This window comes from Petaurus breviceps, unplaced genomic scaffold (genome assembly GCF_028583685.1).
Source record: "Petaurus breviceps papuanus isolate PSGF00001 unplaced genomic scaffold, PetGlider_PUasm1.0 90626, whole genome shotgun sequence".
NCBI lineage: Eukaryota > Metazoa > Chordata > Mammalia > Diprotodontia > Petauridae > Petaurus > Petaurus breviceps.
In genome coordinates this window covers 2,619,499-2,640,555 of record NW_027187290.1, presented here as the reverse complement: position 1 = coordinate 2,640,555, position 21,057 = coordinate 2,619,499, and the positions used below count along the sequence as shown (strand labels likewise).

At 40.2% G+C, this 21,057-nt stretch overlaps 1 pseudogene; it reads left to right on the top strand.

Annotated features, from left to right (window-relative positions):
• Window positions 1–1,377: 1,377 nt before the first annotated feature.
• The window catches only part of LOC138143068 (ragulator complex protein LAMTOR1 pseudogene), a 151,153-nt pseudogene continuing 131,473 nt past the window's right edge, over window positions 1,378–21,057 (top strand).

Sequence of the window (21,057 nt, the reverse complement as noted above, 5' to 3'; positions counted from 1 at the left end):
AGTTCAAATTAAAGAGGCCAACTTCTCGAAATCATCTCCCCAACTCCACCATGCTACCAAATAATCTGTATGGTTCTCGTTAATTTGGCCTCCGTAGATATCCCATCTGTGACTATAAATTCGTTTGCAAAGTCCCTGAAAGGCAGTAGGTCATATTGCCTACCATCTTGACAGCAAGAAGACTTGGGTGCAAAGTCCTGCCTCTTTTTAAGGGAAAAGATGAGTTGAGTTTTGTCTACATTGAGTTTGAGATGTCTCTGGGACATTCAATTTGAAATGTCTGCCTTTGGTGATGTGAGAATTTCATACTATCTTCTCTGTGTTCAGCATCTTCAATGTCTTCTGTTTTTTTGATCTTTTCCCTTTGCTCATAAACATCAATGGAATATTACTATCTTTTGAAAATAAGTTTTTTTATTCAACTTATCTGTTTCTAAATCACAGTCATTTCTGGTTGTTATTCCTCCCCCCCCTCAACAAGAAAACACAACATGAGCCCTCTCTTGCATCAAAGAAAACCAGTTAGGCAAAAATCACTTGACCCAGTGGTTGTGACTGGCATTGTATACAACATTTGGTACTTGTAACAGACTGCAAATTTACCAAACAGAAGGAGGTGCTTCCTCTTCTGGGGGCCAAGATAGGTCATTATAATTAGTCAACACATGGCTTATACCTACTGTATCCAGTTCCAACCTTTGGTATCCTCACTCTCCTTCAATTTTGATTCTGACCTAAAAGTCTACTGAAATGTCTTGTGCTGATTTCTGTTTTTCTATGATTCGGATAAATGAGTTTCTTTGCTTAAAAAAAATCACCAGGCATCTGTAGTATAGTGGGAAGATATGAATTTGGAGTTTGGAGTCCTGGGCTCCAATGCCAGTTCTTTTGAAAATGAGCCTAAATCACCTAACCTCTTCAGGCCTCAGTTTCCTTCTCCCTAAAACAGGTATACATTCTCCTTCTGGTTTCTATGGGAGAAGGAACAGGAGAAGAAAAAGACTTGGACTGAATAAAGAGGAGAAGGAACTCAGGAAGATGAATGGGAAGGATTTAGACTAGTGAGGGAGGTTGGAAGTTAAGTTGGGGAAAAGGAACAGTGATGAAATTTGGTAGGAATTAAATAAAATGTGGGGGAGAATAAACTAGGCCCAAAGACAAATAAGGATATACAAGGACTAAGGAAGACCAAGAAGGACTCTACAACTCAACTAGAACCAAGATTTGAGAAAGAAAAGGGAAAGGTATTGGGCAAGTCAGGGCAAGATAAGAAAAGGTAAGTGGAACAATTCCAGAGTAAGCAAATTGATCAAGGAGATTGATGGGCAGGGCAAACTGGTGAAATAGATGAAAGGGTGGTGCAAGGCTGAAGGGGAGATGGGTGTGGGAGTGAAGTTGTCAAGATCAGGAAAATAAGTTGAGAGGAGTTCTCAAGTAATTAAGAGGTGATAATTGGCTGTAAAATTTTTAACCAGGTGCTTAGGGTTGAGGTGTAAAAATACACAAGTCTGCAAAAAAGGAGGATGAAAATCCCCACCAGTATAGGGAGTAGAGAAGATGTACAGTGCCTTACAGTGAGTGCTGGACATTTGTATGTCTACCCAGCCCAGGGACCATTATCAATGTTCCAGTGAAGGCTGATCTCCCTCCTGGAGGAGAAGATAATCATAGAGGTAAAGAGGATGAACAGCCGTTCATATTCTGTGTTTGGAGAGAGAACGATGCGTTCCTGAAGGGAAGGGGAAGGGAAGGGGAAGTGGCACTTCTAAGAGATGAAAAGGAATTTGAGGCAGAGGAAGGGAAGGCTGTCCCTTGTTAGGATGTTGGAGAGAAAAGTGTTAGAAAAGAAAAGGCAGCTTTTCATCAAAGCTTCAAACCTGGTTTGAGGCCCTTCCTGAAGAAGAGGGAGCTAGGTGCTCTGGGAAGTGAGGAGTCACTGATTTCACAGAGCCTAATATAATAGAACCAGAGATGCCATCTAATAAGAGAGAGAGCATGGACCAGTAAGGGACAGAGTTAAAAAGGGAAGAGTAGAAGGAGTTGGTAATTACTCATCAGGAGGTTCTGGGGCTGCTGTTTAAGTGTTTTTTTATGTTTTCTTTTTTAAATTATTTTTTATTTTTATATTTAGGTATTGATTTTCCCTCCCACTCTTCTCCTCCCCCTCACTCAATTGAACAACATCAACAATATCAATAACAGAAAACAAGTATTCGTAGCCAAGCAATACCACTTCTACCGTTGGCCATGTCCAAACCTGTATAGCTCATTCTGCATGGAGTCCCTCACCTCTCTTTCTAGAGGTGTAGCCTGCTTCCTCTTGAGCCCCCGGAAGTATGGTTGACCATACTTCCTTTTTGCATTTTAAGCCCACCAGCTCTATATCAGGAAATGAGTAGCATGTTTCATCTTCTTTCTTTTGGTTTGGTTTATCATTGCACTGATCAGAGTTCCAAAGTTTTCCAGAGTACTTTTTCTATACAATAACATCATCATTTAAATTATCTTGGTTCTGCTTACTTTGTTCTACCTCTGTTCATAGAGGCCTTCCCACACTTTTCTCTGAAGTTGTCCATTTCATCATTTACTGAAGCACAATAATATCCTTCTATTGATCTATTGATCAGGGTTCTTGACTTTTTCAAAATTGCTTTTCTCTTTATAATGCTAGTGTTATTGTATAAATCATTTGTCTATTTTTGCTTATTTCACTTTATATAAGTTTGGTGTTTGTTTTTTAAACCTAAACGTGGTATCAACATGGCCCATTATATTTGATCTATCTTTTGTTGCCACTTAGGTGGGTCTCTATTTAGGGCAGTTAGGTGGTTCAGTAGATAAAAACCAGCCCTGGATTTAGGAAGACCTGAGTTAATATCCAACCTTCAGATGCTTCCGAGCTGTGTAACTCCAAGCAAGCCATTTAATGTCAGTTTCCTCATCTGTAAAATGGAGGTAATAACCACAACTACCTTCTAGGGTAATTGTGAGAATCAACTGTAAGGATAATAATTGTAAAGCGATTAGCATGGAACCTGACCCATGGTAAGCGTTACATAAACATTAGCTATTATTATTAATCATTTATATTATCATACCAATGCACATGTAGTTTTAAAATATTTTTCAGATAACAAGTTTTTTTTAATTAATCTGCCATTCTACCTACTCCCCTCCCCATTGAGCAAATTTTAAAAAATTTCCTCAATGCATACCTGCATAGTCTAGCAAAAAAAAAAAAATCCACATTAACCAGGTCCAAAAATAAATATCCCTTTTTGCATTTTAAGCCCACCAGCTCTATGTCAGGAAATGAGTAGCATGCTTCATCTTCATTCTTTTGGTTTGGTTTATCATTGCACTGATCAGAGTTCCAAAGTTTTGCAGAGTTGTTTTTCTATACAATAGCATCTAATTAGAATTTAGAGCATTTTTTTCATATGATTCTTGATAGCTTGGATTTCTTCTTTTGAAAACCATCTCATTTTGTCCTTTGAACATCTATCGGTTAAATAGCTCTTTACTTTACACATTCAAATTAGTTTTTATATAGCTTGGAAATGCAACCTTTAAGAAAAACTTATTGGGAAGAATTTTTCTCAACTACCCATTTACTTTCTATTTTCTACTACATTAGTAAAAAACTATGCAAAATCTTTTAAATGTTATATAATCAAAATCATCCATTTTATCTTGTGTTGTTCACGCAGATCTTCCCAATTTTTCTTGGAAATTGTCCATTCGATTATTTCTAGTCATTTTTCAGATGCTAGGCATCCTCTTAATTCTTCTCTACAACCAGAGGACTTGCTATACGTATTTTGCTCATATGGACCATCTTTCTCTTCCTTTGATATTTCTAGGGCATAGGTCTTGCAGTGATATCACTAGGCCAAAGGGGTGTGCACAGTGTAATCACATTTTAGATATAGTTCCTTACTGTTTTCCCAAATGGCTGGACCAATTCATAGCTCTGCCAACAGTACATCAATATGCCTGTCTTCCCTAATCATCTGCAATATTCACCAGTTTTCTTTTGGTCATTTTTACTGGTCTTATGGAGATGAGGTAGAACTTCAGAGTTGCTTTAATTTGCATTTCTCTATTAGTGACTTAGAACATTTTTTTCATCTAGTTGTTGATAGCCTGTACTTATTTATTCCCTTGCCTTTTCATATGCTTTGACTATTAATCTATTGGAAAAATAGCTCTGTTTCAAAAATTTTGAATCACTTTCTTACATACCTTAAAAATGATACCTTTGTCAGAGAAAACATAATATAAAGATTTTCCTTCTGGTTAACTATTTCCTTTCTAATTTTAACCGAATTTGATTTTGTGTATGCAAAATCTTGTAAATTTTGTGTAGTTAAAATCACCCACTTTATCCTCATGGATCCTCTCTATCCCTTGCTTGATTGTGAACTCTTTCCCTGTCCGTAGATGTGAAAATTATTTTTTTCCCTGCTCCTCTCTCTAATTCATTAATGGTGTCATTTACCCTTTTGCCTATATTGTGTGTCCATTGGCAGCTTATGTCATTATATGCTATGAGATATTGTGCTATACCTAATTTCTGTCAACCAGATGACAACAGAGAGGCTTGCTGTCTTCCTAGGGCATGGAGCCAAGATGTAAAAGAGAAGTTCCCCAGACTTAGGAAAATGGATAACATGGACCCAAATAATATTGCCAGAAGGAATCTAAAAAGTCTCATCAATAATTATCAAGTCTTAGGGAAATAACTAAAGAGCATTGGGTGTTTGCCTCCCAGTTACCAGTTGAAGACAAAAGATTCAGAAGAAAACAATTAATTTGGAAAATAGACAGCTGGCTAAGAAAGTGGTGTCTGAGAATGGGATTTGGCCTTGGTCCATGGCTTCAAATGTAGAAATGACAGATTCTTGGCCAGAGATGGAATATACCTAATAAAAAGTGGTAAATATTTGTTGAGTTTCTTGCAAATCTAATCAAAAGGGCTTTAAACTAAAAAAGTATGGGAGAGGGAGAAGACATTGCCTATGCTTATCTCCCAAATTAGGTCCTATGGAGAATATGTACAATGAAAGAAGAACAAATTCAGGAAACAAACCAGCAGCAAAATCTAAGGTCTCCAGTTTCTATACACAAATGCCCAAAGTTTAGGTAGCAAATAGTCCTAACAAAAAGTCAGATTTTGAAGGAGAGGAAATCTGGGCATGGTCTGACACATTCCCTTGATCTGGAGAAAGTAGGTATCAAAGGGTTTAGAGAAAGGATAAGTATGTTCCCATGGATTAGATTTTTATGAGGGAAGTCAGCCCAGGAGGGATGGGAGATGCTGAAGAATGAAATTCTGTAGACACAAAGCATACACATACAACAGACACAAATAACATTATTGAGAAGGGGGAAAATGGAATTTGTCTAAAGAACCAGATAAGGATGAACAGAGAGTTTATTGGTTTGCTTAGACTTTTCAAACAAGTATACAGAAAACGGAAGTAAGGCCACTTAATAGAAAATGAATAGAAGGATATGGTATGCTTTTATAAAAATAATATCAGGAATGCTAACACTCAAAGTGACCTGAGACTAGGTCTATGAGGTCAACTAAAAGGACTTGGAAAGTTACATTAGGAGGAAAAGAAGCTGGAAGACATTTGCTTTTGCTGGAGGGAAAGATGATAACTGACAATATAGAGAAGATCCAGCTGCTTCACTTGGATTTTGCTTCTGTTTTTTCTTTGTCAAGGAGAATGACTTCTTCACTGGAAGGGACTGAGCAAACTTGACTTAGAGAGTATTGCCACCTAAGAAAAGTCAAGAACTGGTAAGATACCACCTAGATACCCTTGGTGAAAGCCCATCATGTGGCCCAGGTGCAACCCACCTGGTTATTACAAATTACTTAACATTTGATATGATTGGATTTTAATACTGAAGAATATTTTAGTTTGGATTTTAGTGTGAATTTTCCCTGAAGCATGTCCAAAGGGTTGTCTTGAGTTAGAAGGCTTTGCTTTTTTTTTGGTTTGGAACAAGAGAGCAGGAACAGGGACAATGGGTAGAAGCTACAAAGAGGAGAGTTCTAAGTTGGATGTCAGAAAAAAAATTAAACTCCTGACATTGAGATCTGTCCTCAAGTGTAGTGGATTGTTTGGTGGTAGCTAGTGGGCTCCCCCTCCTTGCCCATCTCCAAGCTGAGGCTCAGTGACCACTCGTCAGTGTCAACAACAATTAACATTTATTGAACACCAAGGGCAGCCAGGTGGTACAGTGGGTAGAATGCTGGGCCTGAAATCAGGAATAATCGAGTTCAAATCCAGCCTGAGAAACTTATTAGCTGTGTGACCCTGGGCAAGTCACTTAACCCCATTTGCTTCAGTTCCACAACAGCAAAATGAGCTGGAGAAGGAAATGGCAAACCATTCCAGTATCTTTGTCAAGAAAATCCCAAAGCGGGTCACAGGACATAACTAATGGACAAAAAAGGGGGGAGGGCAGCCACTGTGCTAAGTACCCGGGATGCAAAGAAAGGCAAAAACAAGCCCTGCCCTCAATGAGTTTACAATCTAACAGGAGGAGTCAGAAAAAGGAGGCTGAAAAGTGGGGGGAGGGGGAAAGGTTGGATTAGGGCAGAGAACATGAGGGGGTGGGACTAGGGGTTGTTCCTTAGAGTGAAAAATAATCCGAGAAGCTGGTGCATAATGGAATTACCAGGGCACTGGGAGCCCTTTAGGCTTTGGGAGGACCTTCATGCTCAGCCCTCTAATCCTCCAATCAGAGCAGAGAGCAGGCTGAGAGTGAATTGAGAAGGTGTAGAGTATCCAAACCTGAGTCACTTTTAATGGTGATCAGATTTCAGGTGATCTGCTTAATCAGGGTGGGAGGGGTTGGGGCGGGGGAAAAGGGCAAAGACTAGTGGGTAGTAGCAATAGAAAGTGGGAAACGCTCAGACAGATTTGGACATGGGGCAAAGTTTGCTTCCTCTCTGTCCTCTTTTCTAGTCACTCCCAGGCCTGGGTTTTTGCAGCCCAGTCAGGTGTGGCTGGTGTCAGCAGCAGGCCAGGGGCAGAGGCACTATGATTCCTAGATTCCTAGAAGGTTTTGCTGCTTCCTCCTTCTCCCAAATCAAAATAGATGTTGATAGCTCTTGAAGTGTGCGTGCCAATGGTACCCTCTCTTTGGCCTTCAGTACCAAGGAACTGAAATGTGGGACTAACTCCGTAGAGAAGATGTTGAAACTTTCTAATCCTGGTTTGTTTTTTTTTTAAAGTGAGTGCATAGCTTCAAAATTATGTAATCAGTATTGCCAAACCAATTTGCTAATGTTGAAAGGGGGGATTTGGAGGGAGAGGGAGTGTGGTTTCCTAGAAATACCACTGAACCCCTTTTAGAAACCTGGGTCCTCAATGGCTCTGTCAATATCTTGCTGCTTAACTCGGGGCGAGCCATTGCCTTTCTCGAGCCTCAGTTTCCCTTTCTGTCAAATGAGGGTATTTACCTACAACATCTCATTAAAGCCAGGTGCAATTTGACTTTCAGAAGCATCTGATTCTAATTAGGAGTATTGGGCTCTCTAACCTCAGATGCATTGGCAGAGTTGTCCCCCCTGGCTCAGAAAGTGGCCAAACTTAAAAAAAGGTATAATGATGGAGCATCTGGCATCCTTTGGGAAGACAGCTAGTACTTACTTTGATAAATTGAACAATTAAAATAAGGTTTAAAGTTGTCACATGACACACCAACAGCTAGTCTTCTAGCAAGAAGAGTTTTCAAAGACTTTTTTTGTTGTAGATAAGGAGTGAAAGGCAAAATTCTTAAGATTCGGTGGAAATGACCAATTTCCTACCACTTATTGGATCACTGAACTGTGTAATCATCCTGCGTAAATACTGATTGACTCAAGGACAGTTTCTTTGAACTGTGCCTTGCCCTTTTTGTATCCTTGGTATGGAACATGAGTGCCATCATGTCAAAAGTGGATCAGGGTAGGCTTCATGGAAGAGGTAGCATTTGAATTGAGCTTTAAACAGATGGGTAAGAATTCAAAAGGCCAAGAGAAAAAAGGAGTCTAGTGATTGTATAGCAAGTGGTATGAGCAGAGGCACAGAGATGGGAGACACAGAGGACATTTAAGGGGTAGAGAGTAACCAGTTTGTCTGGAGCATTGTGGGTTCAGAGGGAAATAGAAGGAAATGGGGCTGGAAAGATAAGGCTGTGTCATATTGTAGAATTCCCTGAATGCTAAGCAAAGGAGTTTGAACTTTATTTTAGTCACTAGGGAATAGTGGGTGGCAGTAAGTGGGGCACAGGTCAGGAGGCCACATTCAGAGGTTGGCTCATGCTCTGTGCCCCTTTCTGAAGTGGGTTATAAGCAGTGTTCCTCTGACAGACTGGATCTATCCCAAACCTGAAACCACTTTGTGCATTCAGAAATGGCTGAATTCCAATTGGTTATGGCTTTGCTTTGTGACTGTGAATGACGTTACTTATTAGCGATGAAATAGCTATTTGTTGTTTCACCAACTCAGAGGCTTAAGAGCTAATTAATCAATTTGTAAGATGGAAATAGATAAAGTTGTACCTCTTTAAGTGTTTAACTGCTACTTTTCATGGCTGCCAGAGAGCCAGGTAAATTTGTAAATGGCTTGTTTAAACAGGATGTTTTTAGTATTCAAAGGTGGAAGCCGGGCTGGTGCCCTAGAAAGCTTGCTCCACTAGGAGTTATGGGATCATAGATTTAGGGAGTATTTAGTTCAACTTATTCTTTTATATATAGTTGGGTAAACTGAGTCTCAGAAAGGCATGTCTTGCCCAAAGTAATATGGTATCGGAGGTGGGATTAGAAACCATGTCCTTTTCCTTTATACCATTCTGACCTGCCTCTTACTACCCATGGGACTTCAGGCAAGTCAGGCACCCCCACCCCACCCTTAGTTATGGGCCTTAAATTTTTTGTTTGTAGAATGAACATAATGTCCTTGGACTACATTTTTCACAAGCTATGAGGCAATGTGGCATGGGGATGATGACCATTTTAGGAACCAAGAATAAGAAATGGACAGGACTTTGGCCTCATGGTTCAGGCGCAACCAGCAAGTCTTGTGGAAGCGCTTTCTCCACTCTGGGGGGGAAGAGATTTCTGATTTATGCCCTACCCCCACCCCCATAGGGTAGCATTGGGAGGAGATGCTAGATACTGTTTGTGATAGGATCATAGGCTAAAGTCTAGAAGGGACCTCAGAAGCTTCTCCTCATTTTACACAAGAGGAAACTAAGGCCTAGAGGGATTAAGCAACTTTCCCTTAATTTGATTTTTAATATCATTATTTATTTATCAGGACAGAAAGACCTGGGTTCAAATCCTGCCTCAGACACTTACTGGCTGTGTGAACCTCTGTCTCAAGTTGCCTCTTCTCTAAAATGGGATAATGACAGCACCTGGGGTCACAAAGAGTCTGAACTGACTAGAATGACTCAACAACAACAAAAACCACCGCAAAGCTGTTTCAAGGTTCACATCAGATAGTCTGCATTTACATTAAATGAAACACTATTGGATCGACAAGGACTGGAATATTAAACCAGTCCCTTATCTGGGTCCTAATGAGAAGAGTTTGGCTCCCCTTTCTCAGTCTTGTGCTTGTTAAACCCTCCCCCAGAATGGAGTGGGGGAGGATTCCTTGTAGCTTAGATTCTGGCTCACAAGAAGGGTTTTCTCCAAAAGGGGGAGTAAAAGAGATACTCATTGCAGACTATGAATCGCTTACGAGCCAGTATTTATTCCTCCACACAAAAGTAATAATAAGTGTTCTATTAGAACACAAATGTGAGGGGAGATCCTGACTTGAGGTGGGGTACAGGGTTCCTTGTCTAGCCTAGCTTTCTACCAATGGATTCACAGACCTAAGTTTGTCCACACTATATGCGGCTGCTAACAAATAGTGCCAGCTTGGAGCCCTTGATTTATGGCCACAAAGGGGTCCATGTTTGGGTTAGGGTGGGTAGGACTGGTTCTTTGGATATTTACTGGGAAGGGTCACACAGACAGCAATTGAGGAGTCATCAATCAATCGAAATTTAATAATGTACAAAGGGTACTGAGGTGCATGGTCCCTTCAGGAAATGGGGTAGTAGAAGGAGGCAGAGTGGGAAGAAAGGCAGGGGGGAAGAGAGAGACTGTCATTTCTGTAGCTGGGGATGCCCTTAGGCAGCATGGACTTGTAGCAGGAGGAGATGCAGGGTTTTGGGTCCCATTCTTATAGGGTTCTGGTGGTAAGGGATGGTTTCTTACCCAGAACACCTTGGGGTTTGATAATTAACATATTAGTAATGTCTCAAGTTTATCAGTGCCAGTTTAGGGGATCCCTTATTAGCATATCCCATTATTAGCATAATGGTTCATTGGTGTTACTGCACATGTCTAGGGCTTATCTGCATCTTACAAACTGAGAGATCATTATGGGGACAGAGAGGTCATTTTATTGGGGGTCTAACTGGCTTCTCTTAATTTAGTACATAGTCTCTGGATGTGACCTTAATTCAGGGCAGTTTTTGCAAGTGGCTTCTCTTTTCCCATTTATACTCTAAATTTCTATTTACTGTTACTTTACACTGATTACTTACTTATATACCTACTTACTAATTGGTATGGTAGAGACACAATAATAAGATACATTTTCAACACAATAAACATAAAAGACTCAAAGTATGCAGTAAGAGAACAATTTACAACAGGATTTAGTAACAATTTATTACTGATATAGTCTTTTTCGAAGCAAATACTTAAACTTCATGAGAACACAAAGGCATTTTGTTGACTGGGCATTTTACACTTAACCTTGGCTCTGCACTGTCTAAACAATTCTTGGTGTGTACTTGCTGGTAAAACACGCCGAACTTGGGTCTGTCCTCTTCTTGTTGGTGATCTTCGGTGATGAAGAAATATTTCTTGTAGCCAGGTAGTTTTACTCAATGGACCTAGGATTTCTGACCCTCTCAAACTCACAAGACTATCTCCAACCCTGCATATAATCAACTTAAAATTGATGCTGGATTGCCTCCTCAGGAAAGGAAATATAAAGGGGAAAACGCAGTCATGGCTTCAGGTACAAGCAAGCTCCCCTAAGTTTGTCATGCTCTGTGTGAGAGCAATAGCAAAGAAGAGGTTATCCCTGTTCTCCTCTCCTCTCCTCTCCTCTCCCACCGCAAGAAGTCTAGACAGAGAGCATACTGCTTGCTGCATAAATTGAAGCAAAAAGACCATGCTAGAGGCTCTCTCTCCTTTTAACTGAAAAACACCCTTCTCCCTTGCCTGTCTCACCCCTTTTTCTCTCACTAGACAGGGAGAAGACCAAAGATTCATTCAGTATTTGCCTCCTCAAACTAAAGCCCTATGTCTTGGTACTAGGTCACCACATGACCGGGAGCAGTGATCAGAACCAAGAAGGGCAATTCTGAGTTTGACCCTCAGGATGGCCCATACAGGTCACCTTTCAAACCTCAAGGCATTATTATATAAATGTCACATTTGTGTTTAAAATAGTTTGTGAATTCCAAAGGTCCATGAGGGTCATCTTCTTCATACTAGTTCCCCCTCAGGATTGTTGTGATGAAAGCATTTTGTACTTCACAAAGTGCTTTGGAAATGGGAACTCTTGTTATTATTATTATTATTATTATTATTATTGAGGGCAATTGGGGTTAAGTGACTTGCCCAAGGTCACACGGCTAGTTTTTGTGTTAAGTGTGTGAGGCCGAATTTGAACTCAGGTCCTCCTGACTCCAGCACTGGTGCTCTATTCACTGCGTCACCTAGCCACCCCTCTTGTTATTATTAGTATTCTTTGTTATTCTATTCAAAATGCTAAGTGCTTTATGCATTAAAAATCTATTACATGGCAGCAGAAATGTGACAAGCTAGGCAGGGCCCTTTTGAAAAATCAATTTAATATATTTAATTAGAACAAGATTAGATCATACAATCTACTTAATTTGAAAGTTGGAATAGTATTCAATAAATTGATTAATTGATAATTTTTAAAGCCCACATGAGGGAAAAAAATAAAACTTTATAGTTGTTTCAGGCTTAGAGGAAATAAGCCATGTACTCAGTAGAAAGAGAAAAGAACAATGAATTTGAAGGCAAAACGTTGGGGTTCAAGTGTTATTTTTGTCACTTACCTCCTATATGGTCTTGAAAGCCACTTTCTCTTTCCAGGCCTCAGTTTCCCTCTCTGTAAAATGCATATAAGTTTATATTGGGGGTAGAGGAGGGTCAATCTAAAGAGTCTCTGAATTCTAACTCTAATATTCTTTTTATTTTTTGCTTTTTTTTGGAGGACAGTTGGGGTTAAGTGACTTGCCCAAGGTCACAGGGCTAGTTTTTGTGTTAAGTGTCTGAGGCTGAATTTGAAATAGGGTCCTCCTGACTCCAGTGCTCTACTCACTGTACCACCTAGCTGCCCCCCTAACTCTAATATTCTATCATTAAGCATAACCACTATAGGATCTTTCACTCCATTTCATAACCTCTAGGCTCTTCCCTCTGCTATCCCACCCATGTCTGCTCTCCATTTTCTCAACTTTTCAAACCATATTCTTTTACAACACTCCCTCCCTGCATTCCCTCAGGACCTAATAAAGTAACAGAATTCATTCTGTTAGTGAGCAAATAACTCCCCTCTCTGGCTCTCATTATCCCATCAGTACAATAAGGGAGTTGGACTAGGTGACTTTAATCTACTAGGATTTTTTCCTCTCTATACAGGTGGTACTTTGTTTCAACCAAATTACTGTGCATGAGCACACATTTACACAAAATAACCATTAGTGACTATTCATTTCATAAAAGTATTCATGATGGGTCCTTTAAAAACAAACAAACCTCGAACCCCAAGATTGGTTGATGGTAGAACCAGAATCCATAAGAATCTTGCCCATTTTCTGTGACACCAGTTTCTCTGGTTCCTAAATTGGGAGCTTGGCCCATCTTCATCTATTAAGGAGAGAACCCAATGTCCCAGACATAAATGTTTGTTCAAGTTTGAGATTGAGCTTTTAGCTTTCAGGTCCTCCCTAGTCTGTACATGAAGGTCAGAGCTCTCCTGAATCATCATGCCCTTTCTCGGTTAGAAAATCATAGCTTCCCAGAGGGGAGGGGCTCACTCTCTTCTCTTTGTGTCATAACATGAAAATGGGTGCTTGATGAAAGCTTTTTGGTGGTGAAGACCCAGAGAAGGGAAAGATAAAATGGTCTGGTTTGGTCAGTGTGAATTAGATTCTAAGCAAACCGCCAAGGCTTATTTTGAGTTTTATTGATTTTTTTGTCTTTACATCATTTTCAGTTTTGAATATACCTCTCAATCTTTCGTTATCTCATGAGCTTTCTCTTTTAACAAAGGTTAGTAAAGAAAAAACAGTTCAGTTTCAAAAACCGAAACAAAACCAGACTAATTGACTGTCACCATATGAATCATTCCATACCTGTTGAACATCACTTCTCCATTTAATGGAGGGAGGTTGATTCTTTCTTTTCCTCTTTCCTTATTTCTTTCCTCCCTCCCTTCCTTCCTCCTTCCCCCTCCCTTTCTTCTTTCCTTCCTTCCTTTCTCTCTTCTTGCTTGTTTAGAAAGGAAGTAGTTATTTCTATATTTTTTTTCTTTTCTGGGAAGACTATATCCCATCATTCAAGTGATGTCACCAAAAGACCCATGGCTCAAATAGGGATTATAGTCACAAGGAGGAATGTGGACACTCTAGTAAAGGATTATATGGTGGGCTTGGAGTCGATAGTATCTGCTTGACATTAGCCACATGACTCTGACCCTCTCTCCAAGCTTCATTTCCCTTATCTGCAGAATGGGAACAATAATGTCTGTGACACCTATTTCATTAGAGTTGTTATGCGGAAAATGTGATGCAGTCTTTATTATAGCTATGTGAGTTATTATCCTGGCTTAGGTACCCTTTCTGGTGTGGGCATTGCAAACAGCAGTACATAAAGTCCAATACACAGATAAGAACAGCACTTTTAGTTATATAAACAGAACAAAATTTATTTTGTCAATCTTGCTGGTAATACGTAGCTCACGATAATTTAGGTTGCATCTATTGAAATGCAAGAGATCTGTTTTCTGTCCTGCATCAGCAGTTATATCTTAAGATTTTTGTGACTTGGAATCATTGATATTACTGAAGAATTTCTGAAGTATTCAAAAAAGATGCAGAAAATTTCACTATGACTTTTCTTAAAAGTATTGCTTAGAATTAATCACTTCCTGTGACCTTTATTTGAGAGAGACTACAATTTTGCAAAGCTAGATACCCATGAGGTAGAACAGAAATTCAAGAAAAATCTTTTTTGATTTTTTTCATTCTTATAGAATGTAAGTTTAGGTAAACATTTTTATTTCTGATCAAATAACTAAAATGATATTAATGGAGAGGGTATGCCTCTGACATACTGGTTTTATAACCCTGAGCAAATCATTTAACCTCCAAATTATTGTCATTCAGTCATTTTCATTTGTATCTGACTCTTTGTGACCCATAAAGATACTGGAGTGGTTTGCCATTTCCCTCTCCAGCTCATTTTACAGATGAGGAAACTGAGGCACACAAAGTCAAGTGACTTGCCCAGGGTCACACAGCTAGTAAGTATCTGAGGCCAGATTTGAACTCAGGAAGAGGAGTCTTCCTGACTTCTGGTCCTACATTTGATCCACTGGGCCACCTCCATTCCTGCCACATCCCTAACCTCTCAATATTTTAGACAACTCTCTTAGACTATAAGTAGTAGAAAAGGTGCTAATATGCACAGATTGGAGTTTCCTCATTGGGAAGTTCCCTATACTAGTGAAATCACAGGTCCATTCCTTATCCATAACTCAAATATGTCAGTCTTAATGTGATTCAGATTAATTGACTTGCTCATGGTCACACTGTCGTAAATGTCAGAGGAAAGATTTGAATTCCCTTCTTACTGACTCCAGGTCCTGCACTCTGTGAATTATTCCATGCTGTTTATAGTTAATTTTTATTGACCATAAAAATAGCAATACAAAATGTTCCCCAAATTTTATTTTACAGGCAGTTGTATCAAAGCCCAAGCAATTTTTTTCCCATTACATTATGCCGATGACCTAAATACCTTCTCTTTTGGCCTCATCTTTTAAATGAGAATCTTGGTCTAGAATCTAGAAGATCTCCAAGACCTGTTTTCTAACATGAAGGAGCAGGTCAGATTCTCTTTAGGGTCCTTTTACGTGTTCTAAGCCCACTTCTCCCTCAGGCACCCAGAATCCTCATCTGCTTAACACCCCTAGTCTCAGGAAACTCATTTGAATACAGGTATAAAGGACCCTAAACAGTTGAAAATATAAATGACAGATAGTACTCTACATTCCTTTCCATACATATAAAGCAATTCTTCTAGGGCCCTTCTTGTGCTGTTGTATTTAGGAGCAGGATCAAAGCCTTAAGTGAAAGGAATTAAGTCTGTATTACGGATTTCTAGGTCACATTTGTCCTGCTGAAGAGAGTTGGAGGGAGAGGAGGGGCAAGCCAGCGTTCTATCATAGTAATAACTGACATTTATAGAGTGTCTGCGAAGCATTTTACAAACATTATCTCTCCTTTAATCCTCACAAGAGTCTCTATAAAGTAGGCCCTATAGATAGCATCTTCATTTTATATATAAGCACATAGAAGCCCAGAGAGGTTAAATAACTTTCTCTGACACATGGAAATGTCAGAGATGGGATTCAGACCCTTCTTTTCCACTGCAACAGCCTGGAAGCCGCTAATTTGACCCCTACCTAAAGCTGTCTCTCTGTTTATGGAAAGGAATTTTGCTATCCTTAGAAGGTATCCCTTCCAGGTCAGTGCTCAAATATTATCAATAGTCTCTAATTTAAAAAAATAGGCTATCATAATAGGTATAAAGAATAGATTAATCAGGGGCAGTTAGGTGGCACAGTGGCCCTGAAGTCAGGAGGACCTGAGTTCAAATTCAGACTCTAACTAGACACTTAACACTTACTAGCTGTGTGACCCTGCGTGAGTCACTTAAACCCAATTGCCTCACCCCCCAAAAAAGAATAGATTAATCATAAACAAACGTCTCATAAACAGAAAATGATTCTCAACTGAGAACGTGTCTTTAATTGCCTTGTGCATTTTAACTCTTATTCAATCCATACTATAAAGAAAGGCAACTAGGAGGCATGGTAGATAAAACTCTAGGCTTGGAGTGAGGAAGACATGTGTTCAAATCTAACTTCAGACTCTTACTAACTGTGTGACTTTGGGCAAGTCACTTGACTTTTGTTCGCCTCAGTTCATTCAACTGGAAAATGGAGCTAATCATAGCACCTACCTCCCAGGATTGTTGTGAGTATCAAGTGAAATAATATCTGAAAGGTGCTTAGGCCAGTGTCTGGCACATAGTAGGCACTTAACAAGGACATTTTCCCTTTTAGGGCCACCTGTATTTGCAGGCTTCCCCAGAGACTAGATGAATACTTATTGTTCCCCTTAAGGTGTTGTGGTTCACCCTGAGGAGCTGGGGTTTTTCTTATGAGCCTATATCTGGTATGCCCCCAATATCTGTTAACCAGCTGATATCAGTGAACTTTTTTTGTTTGTACATATTTTTGAATATATTTTATTTCATGAAACATTTACCAATTACATAGAAAAAAATTGTAACATTCATTTTTTCATATTTTGGGTTCCAAATTTCATCCCTCCTTCCCTCCCTTCTTCCCTCCTTGAGAAGGCAAGCAATTTGTCAGTGGAGTTTTTTAAAGGCACGTTTACTGAGAAGGTGCAGCAAGCAGGAAAGCACTAAACCATTCAGCCAGAGAGGAGACACATTCCCTTCTCTGCGCACCCCTGCTTCCTGGGGAGGGAACACTCAGACTTGGAATCCAAAGGCACTGAGGCACCTGGGCAGGGGATGTATGTGGCCCAGGCAGATCTGGCCTTGAGAATGCCTTTTGTTCTTTGCAGAGCCCTCAGTACTTCTGTGGCAAGCCAGCGGATGAGTCATTCCCTTGCTCAAATGGGCTAGCTCCTTGCAGGATGCAGTGTCTGGGCTGCGGGCTCATTCTCCTGCCAGCCAGGGTCAGGCAGTTTTCTCTTCCATGGGCTTAACTGCTGCTGCTAACTCTGGTTGCTAAGGGAACCACTGATAGCTCTTCAAACCTTTTAAAATTCGCACAGTCATAACCTGGTCTGTTCTGTGTCTGTGTTTTCTTGTACCTAAGATCTGAAAAAAATAAACACAGAATCAAAGAAATTGAGGGACCATACATTTATCACTACACAGCAACAGGTGGGGCATGGGGCCTAATCCCCCTTCCCCACCCTGTGACCCAGAGTAATTCTCACTCGAAAGATACTGGGGAGAGGCCCTTTTTGCACAAAAGGGCTGAGGAAGGGCTGTATGGATCCCTTGGTATATGAATGCAGTTCGAGCTCTGCCATCACAACTGGCTCTGAAGCCAATTAGAAAACCCATCACCACACAGCACCAGCCCGTCAGTCATTGAAGGCTAGAAGAAGGGCCACCAATCGTCCATCTGTTGGATTGGCAACAGACAGGTAATGTCGGCAGGCTTTGAGGACTGGCTTCTTTGACTGACCAGTCACCCATTATACATCCAGGCAGATTATGGTCAATCTCATGGAAATTGAGAAATTCCAAATATGAAAACAAATGACTTCTGTTAATATTGATATTATTCTGATATTTTGTTTGTTTCTTTGTTTTTCTGCAGGGATTTTGGCTGACTACATATATGTAATCTCTCCTGTCTTAAAAGGTAGGATTTGAGTTGAAAATTCCTTAACCTTGATTCCAGTTCTACTGCTAATTTATATGACAATTGGAAAGTAATTTTCCATTTCTCAGCCTCAGTTTCCTCATCTGTAAAATGAGAGAGTCAGACCAGATGGTCTTCCATGTCCATCCCTTCCAGCTCAGATGCCTGATGAATCTGGGTTCTCATGTCAATGCTGTTATACTAACAATATCGATAATAATAGTAATAATTATGGCTGATGTTTATATGCTTTCCTGTTTTTCACAGCACTTACATGATTTCCTTTGTCCTTAAAAATCCTGTGAGGTAATATTTTCTTTTTTGGCCTGGGCCTGTGATTTCATTGATTTTTTTTTGTTTTTCAGTTGTTTTTTTCAGTCGTATCTGACTCTCCATGACCCCATTTGACATTTTCTTGGCAAAGATATTGGAGTGGTTTGCCATTTCTTTATCCAACTCATTTTACAGATGAGGAAACTGAGGCAAATGGGGTGAAGTGAAGGCCTGTCTCTCTATTCACTGCGCCATTTAGCTGCCCCAATTTCACTGATATAGGGAGCTCTATATTAGGAATTTTCTTTGCCAGTGCACCTTCATAGCTTCAGAGATGCCTGGGGGACTGAGAGGTTGAAGACTTGGCCCAAGGTCACATTGCCAGCACGAGTCAGAGGTGAGACTTGAACCCAGATCTTCCAGGCTCTGAGGCTGACCCTCTATCCACTGTACAATACTACCTTTAGAAAGGTAGTCCTAGCAACAGTATTATAATTTTACACATTCAGAAATGGATTTTCCGAGAAGTGACTTGCCTGTCACAGCCAGATCCGGATGTGGGCTTTGAACTTAGGTCTTCCTGCCTGCAAGTCCAGCACTCTATTATTCTAATTACGAAGCCTGGACATTGATTCCAACAACCTGTTTTAACCAAGTATTTGTTTCAATTTATTGTACTGAGGCAAATTTTCCCTGTGACTCTAATTACAAAAAGAAGCTATTTTGGCTCCTTTGGATTTGTCATTAGTCACTGAAATTATTTTTCTCAGACTTCCCTGATAGCTGGGAATAATTCTGTCTGCGGCATAACCCCTGAATGTTTTTCATAGTTCCTAATGAGACTACCACCATTGCCTGCAGCAGGGTAAGTGAAGGAAAATGGAAGGCAGGGAAATAGGGGCAGACTCACAGATAATATTCAGTCCAACCAAACAACTGTGTAGCAAATCAGTTTGAGCCGTCATTCTGGGTGGAATAGTTTTAGAATAATTCTTCTTGAGATAAGAATAGCCAAAGACTAGAGGAGCTGTAGAATCATATAATCTTTGTTTTGAAAGGTCATCTCATGATCTGATACTGTGTGCTTATTTGGAATCAGCTGGAGTGGGGCTGAAGCCTTGTCCCTGAGGGGTACTTGGGAGGGTTCCAGCAATTTGAGTTGGAGGCGGTACCATCCTAGAGGCCAAGGCACAGCCAAGTTATCTGATTGGAGGGAAACAGGGCCGAATTCAGGGTTTTCTGTTGATGGAGATCTAGTAATCAATGCAGGTGAGCCAGAGCCAAGGATGCAGAGGAGAGCTGGCATTCAGAGGCACAGGGGCGGAGACCCAGGTGTTCTTGTTTAGGGGGTCTGCCCTCCCCACCCCTGTGCCTCTGAATGTCCTCTGGCCCTATGCATGGGCCATTCTGAGGACACAGTGCTGGGGACCCAGAGAATGTCCTTGATAATCATAATACTAGAACAGCAACTTTTCCTCTGAAGCATATGATACCAGAATGAGATAATAGTAACAATAACTGAGAGTGCTTTAAGATTTATACACCATCTTGCACACATTGTCTCACTTAATGCTCTGGTTTTCTCTGCATATATAGATTTAAGGCCTTTTGTCAGTAGAGACATTGTCAGCATGCAGTGACTAGGCAAAAATGCTATTTTCTCCAAATTGTGGATGTCTTTACCTTAACTTTCTTTTCTTTAACCTCCTGGAGGCCCTGCCCCTCTGAAGTAGCCAGTTTCTCTTGCTGTCTCCATTAACAGCCTAGAGAAAGAGCTTCACAGAAAAGCACCATAACAGCCCACAGGCTCAGGGCCTCATTGGTTTTCTGAGGCAGCAATTCTGTTCTCTCTGCATCAATGACGTCTGTCTCCTTTTTATACAGATGTGCTGCGAGGTTGACAAGGACAGGAAAACCTTCTTTAAAAGCAAAAGAACATCTCTCTAGACTTGAGCAGGCCTACTATAAAGCCATATTGTAAATGTACTCTAATTCTGAGGGGGAAAATGTATTCTTGCCACTCTTATTCATCTGTAGTCTTTAGGAAAGGACAGTACTGCTCCAGTTCTCCTAAATATGTCTCCAAGTAGAAAGAACTGTAAATCTTGCTCTAAAAGAGTTTATTCATCCATATGGCATATTGGAGAAAAATTAAAGCCAAAGTCAAAAGAGTTGGGTTTCATTCTGGGCTCTGATACTTACTCATTACATGTATAATAGGTAAGCCAGTTTATCTCTGTGAAACTCAGTGTCCTCATCTGTAGGATGGGGTAACACTGTATGGACTATCTACTTTCAGGATTTGGGGAGTTAATATTGTTTAATGGAAGGAGTGTTGGATAAGATCTGGGTTCCAGCTCTGCTTTTACTATTTATTAGGAATGTAGACTTAAACATGATTCTTCTGGTGATGTTACATGGTTGTAAATTATGGAAAGATTTCATCCAGGAAGCCTATGATTAGCAAAGAAAGTGGACTAGTCACATAGCGATACTAAGGGATAACCTAGTGGATAGCCCAAACAATATATGGGTACCCATGGAATGTTAAGAGGCCTAGAGGAAGACCCTCTAGCATGCTGGGTAGATCCTCCAGGGAGAATTCATGGAAGGAGAGAGATGAGAAACTACCAGACAACAAGGTGTGGATAGGTTGGAATCTGCAGTATCAAGTGTTAGACAGGATGTCCATGTTAATCTTATCACCCATCTATTGGAGCAAACCTTGGGCAGAACACCTCAGTTTCTTCATCTGTAAAATGAGAGGAGTTCTGATTAGAAGATCTCTATAATGCTCCTTTCAGTTCTAAAGCTGTGATCCTATGATTATTTTTGGTAAACCTTAAAGCACTATGTAAATGTGAACTGCTGTTGTTATTTTTTGATAAATATTCCTTGAAAATCTAAACTAGCAGTATTGGGGATGCGATAATACAGAACAGAAGAAGAATTCATTCTTGATCCTTCTCTT